General features: G+C 32.2%; 1 long non-coding RNA gene across 1 annotated transcript; it reads left to right on the forward strand.

The window, feature by feature from the left end:
* The first annotated feature begins 6 nt into the window (after positions 1 to 6).
* Positions 7 to 1,734, forward strand: LOC124891847. Its single transcript, XR_007049907.1, has 2 exons — positions 7 to 270; positions 1,455 to 1,734. It is a non-coding gene; the product is annotated as an uncharacterized LOC124891847 (long non-coding RNA).
* Positions 1,735 to 5,441: the final 3,707 nt, after the last annotated feature.

A 5,441-nucleotide genomic window follows, 5' to 3' on the forward strand; every position in this document is an offset into this window, starting at 1 on the left:
CCTAAGGTTGGCTTTGGTTTTGCATCACAAGGCAAAAGCCTAGCATCATAAGTTGCTCCATTTTATTCTATTTTAAGGGTGTTGAGGTCTTTTCACATCCTATAATCTTTTCTAATCTTATATGGACGCAACTGAGGTCTTAACATATGTTATTTCACTTTTAAAAAATCTCTAATTATCATCCCTAAAGCAGAAGAAGAGAAACCACCTAGCTTTTGAAGATCTTTAGCTTTAAGGTCGGATTTTGCGCTACATCTACTCAAATTCAAGGTGTGTAGAACTATTCTAAATATCACGGGCTAAATAATATTTTTCTTTTTGGATTTTGAATGATAATTATGTATGTGTATATGTGCAATTTCGAGAAACCACTTAAGAGCATGAATTAAAATTTTTTGCATATATGAGATAAGTTTAGAAAGGTGATTTTAAGAATGAGTTTGTGAAATTTCCTTTTTCCATGATGAAATTATGGCCTTAATATTTTATGAATTATTTGTTGGGTTTGAGAACATGAAGTATAAACCCCTTTTTTTATTATAAGGTTTATGTGCGACAAATGTTGGGGTTGTTTTATGAATGATGATAATCATTGAGTTTAAATGCCTCTTTAACTATTTTGCATTGTCGTCATGCACATTTTCAAAAGGGTGTTTCCCATGATAAAAAGGCTCTTGTGTCCAAATGAAGCAATTTTTTGTGATAAATGAAAACATTTGCCACCATATGTTTAAGTCTTGAAGAAAAAGAGTGTTTATGCATAAGTTGCACATGCTTTTTAAATAAGAACTCTCATAAGATGTTTAAATCTTTTCGTGGTCATTTACATGTTTTCGAATGAGAAGGATTATGATGTGGTATGATATTGAATGAATTACAAGTCTGGGTATGATGATACCCTATTATGATATACCTTTAACAGAAGAAAAAATGAACGTATTAATAATAAAGAAGCATGGTTTTATAGTATTAAAATTGGACTTAAAGAGAGTTAGATGGTTACCCAAAGAAAACAATGGAGTGAAAGAAATCATTGTTGGAAATTGTGTTCCGCCGATGCGGTGTTTATGATATGTCATCTACATGGGAGGATAACTGGGGCATCTCACATGAGGGGATTCCTATGGTATACTAACATGGGGGGTATACTAGTCTATGAAAACTCCAATCCTTGGAGAAAACTTGGATTGAGAGCATGACCGCTGAGTTAAGGACATATTCCATACAACCCGTGGGATTGAATGTATGTAGGGTGTACCATCTAGCTTAGAACTAAAGTCAATAGTTGAGTTCATTTATTTACATGAATGTTTTGAAGTTCATTAAAGTATGCCCATGTGTTTTATTTCTATTATGTTAAACTGTTTTTATAATGCTTTTGATCATGTTATATAAATTATACTACTTTTGAATTCTTCCGCACACCGATATATTCCAATCGTCCTACGTGGCAGCTACATTGTCTCATAATGTAGGTTCTGAGGTATATTTTCTGGGTCCAGCTCAGCAGTAGATTACTTCTTGAACTCCAAAGTTGATGAACCTCTCTTGCATCGGAAGGCATGTTATCCTCATGTAGTTTCTGTCAGTTTTATGGTCCGGCTAGGGGCTTTGTCCCGATCTAGACAGACTAGTGTTTCAGTTAAGTAGAGGTTTCACAGATTTGTTTGTATATGATATGAGTTCCGTGTGGGTTGAAGTCATGAAATATCAAGTTTGGTTTTGGAGTTTTCATGTTTCCTGTTTATTTTTGGCACATTTATTTCTTATAAGGTATGCATATGCTTACATGCTAAGGGGTTTTGTAATACCCCGTACTTCTACCTAGCTTCTATTCATCCCTAAAACATCAAAGATCATGCTTCAAAGATAAATAACTTTTATTCCCTGTGGTATTTTTCAAGATTTTGACTTTTCATCATGTAAGAAATTGAATAAGCTTTTCGTCGATATCAAATTGGCCCAAATCCGAAACTCGGTTAAGAAGTAAGGACATTTTTAGTAAGCAGTGTTCCTAATAAACAGGCCTCCGCATTGCAGTGTTCCTTTATTTACTCTAAAAGAATGCCAATCACATAATTTTACCTAAAAATCATATCATCCATAAATTTATTTTAAATGTCACTCCTTTCCTATAACAACTATTACCTTTGGGCTAATGTTTGATTAGTGAAAAGTGAATAACTTGACCTGAACCTATAGAATATATCCATACATATGATCTAAGCGCTAATGTCAATATGTTATCCTGTTGAATAAGTGCGGTAGTGATGAATTGAAAGAACAATTTTTTAGAAATTTTGGGATGAAGTGCGATATCGTACATATGACCCATGAGTCATACAGGTGATATAAGATCACTACACTGAACACGATTGTACTTTTGGTCCATAGGATAACCTATATTGAGACTTCTAATAGGATCTTCAAAAATTCTAAGGTTGGGGAGCATGTATGTTCATAAGATGAACGTGTGAACCATACAATGTATTGTGGTTGCGACCTTCGCAAAGTTGGGCTATTTTTAAGATATGGGTAACCATGTATAACTAAGTTATGGGCTGAAAAAGTGGAATCTACGAACTTACATGGCATCACAAAAGAGTTATCAACATTAGGGAGAAACAAACATTGTACCCACATATGAGTCATAAGTGGGATTCACGTTGTGTGCATGGCCATACTTGACAAAGCTATAATAATTTTCACTTTTTCTTTTTTTTTTTTTTTTTTTTTTTTTTGACAGTTATTATTTTTTTTTTCCCCCCCCCCCCCCCCCTCCACATCTCTCACTAAGGTATGCGTAAAATTCAAAAGAAATTCGGAATAAAAAGAATTTAAACGACTTTTGAATTTCTACATATTACAAGTTAAAGAATTCATGCATGGTTCTAGATTTGAAGAAGAGAGGTAAGGAAGATAATTTCTTTTTGTGACTAAAAAAGTATTACCTCTTTACATGTTTCTCTATTCTTTGATTAATTCAGACATTTTAACTTACTCCTTATCCTACTTACGTTCTTGATTCTAGAGATCATGATTCCATTCCTCCACCTGGTAATTTTAAAAGGCATTGTAATGTTGAAATATCTTCTATTATATATTGTACTAACAATAATGGAACAGTGGTGTTTTCAAGTATTAAAGCTACACTTAATACTTTTAGAAAGTTAAGGATGTCTCCAACGTTGGTTCAATCAAAATATATAGAAATAAGAAAAGATTTTGCTAGGTCAAGGAAATCACAAACGTGGTGCTTCCATTGTGAAGCGAAAAGATCTTCATATTGAAATCGAGGGTTCTACATCAAATGTCTCTCAACCAATTATTGGACAGATGGTGCCTTGCTGTTACCAACGAATCTTGATCGAATTCAAATATATTCTTTAAACTTCAAACCTTAAAACTATCCAAAATTCATTTAAACGCCTTGAGATGCAAAAAAAAGGACCTAGTAATCCAAAAACAATAATTCAAAACTATTGCAACTAACAAAAATTCTCGTGCGACTTAAAATCCCCAAATGTTGACCAAAGTGAATCATGTGAACACCCAAACATACCAAATCAAGAAAACTCACATATTATCAAACAGATCACCTCAAAAATCATGTTATCACACCTGCACTCATCAATAAATTCCAAAAGAATGTATATTTTGATTTATAGATGTATAAACATTAAGGATAGAGACAAGTGAGCATTTTAATTTTGGCTATGAAATTTAAAATCAAAGTTTTTACAATATTTGAATATGAATAAAAATATAACCAATTAAATAATAATGTTGTTTAAAAAAATACAAATACTTATGGAATACTAAATAGTGATATATGTATGATTATAATAGTTGTAATGCTTATTGTAGTACGTAATTATTTTCTTCAATTTTTGAAGAATCCACATTTAGTAGAATTTTATTCTCCGAAAAATATATCAAAAATAAAATTTTTCTTAAATTTTTTTTAGTGGCTAATATTCACCAATTTGTCACTCGACTTTTATTGAAAATATTTCTAAATTAATTTTTATATGAATCAATATAAAATAACTGCACATATTAAACACTAATAAAAGCTATGTGTTTAACATATTGGGGAAAGAAAAAGTGAAATTTTACTCATTTTAAGAAAGGTATTCAAGAAGAAGAAGAATCTATCGCATATTATCTTACTAATTTTATTAAATGAAAATGTTCATTATATTTTAATGAGATTTTCTCCTTAATGGTCACAAACTACAATTTTAATTGTCTTGGGATCTAGGTTGAGGCTCCTCTCAGTTACTCATTCTCTTCATTCTCTCAAGTTCCTATTTGGTTGGGGGCCACATTTCATAATTAAGAATTAAAAGTTGAGATTCTGAGCTTTGGGTAACCAAATATGAACTGGTACCATAGGCACTTTGACGGGAAAGAGGCGAAAGAAGCAATCATAGAAAGATTTGGTGCCGCTCACTAAACATTCAATATGCAAAACAAGATTCAAAATATGATTATAAAAATAAATATTGCCTTTATTTACTCTAAAAAAATTTGTGAATCCCATAAATCTAGCTAAAAATCATATCATCCATGTATTTATATTAAATTTCACTCGTTTTCTATAACACCATGTACCTATGGGATAAAGCTTGACCGGTAAAAAGTGAATAGCTCGGTCAAATCCAAAAGAATAGAAGCTATGGCCCAATGTCAATTATGTTATGTTGATGTACAAGTGTGGCAGTGCCAAACAATTGAATGAATAAGTTTTTAATTATTTTGGGTTGAAGTACGGATCGTACATATGACCCTTGTGTTGTATAAATGTGATAAGAACACTACTCTAATCTTACGGACCATACTTATAGTCTATACACTGACCTATATAGGGACTACTATTGGGATCTTACAAAATTCTAAGTACAGGGAGCATGTATGGCCATAAGATGAACCTAAGGACCATAAATGGTATTGTAGCTGTGGAAACCATAAAGTTGAGCATTTTTTAAGGCATGGGTTGCCATGTACGACCAACTTATGGACTGTAAAAGTTGAATATATGAACTTACATGGCACTATAAATGAGTTATCAACTTTATGACGAGCCAAACACAGTTCACACATATGCGTGTAAGATCGATTCACAAAGCGTACATATCCACACACAACCCAATTTCTTAGGTCATGATGGCGCCTACTATAACCCACCTATAGGCAAGCCAAAGCCATAGTCCAAAAAGGCTAATAACGAACAACCAAATAGAATAAGAAAAGAATAGGGAATAAATATAACAAAAGTTCAAATACATGAATAAATCCCAAAACCTAGTAGTATCAATAAAAGAGCTTCCAATATAATAAAAGTGGAATAGATGAAATAAATTACACTGATACAATTTATCTCTGAGTACAATAAGGAGAATAGTCTATACATAAGAGGGAGGAAAGTAATACTTTGA

Source organism: Capsicum annuum, unplaced genomic scaffold (genome assembly GCF_002878395.1).
Source record: "Capsicum annuum cultivar UCD-10X-F1 unplaced genomic scaffold, UCD10Xv1.1 ctg4135, whole genome shotgun sequence".
In the NCBI taxonomy this organism is placed as follows: Eukaryota; Viridiplantae; Streptophyta; class Magnoliopsida; order Solanales; family Solanaceae; genus Capsicum; species Capsicum annuum.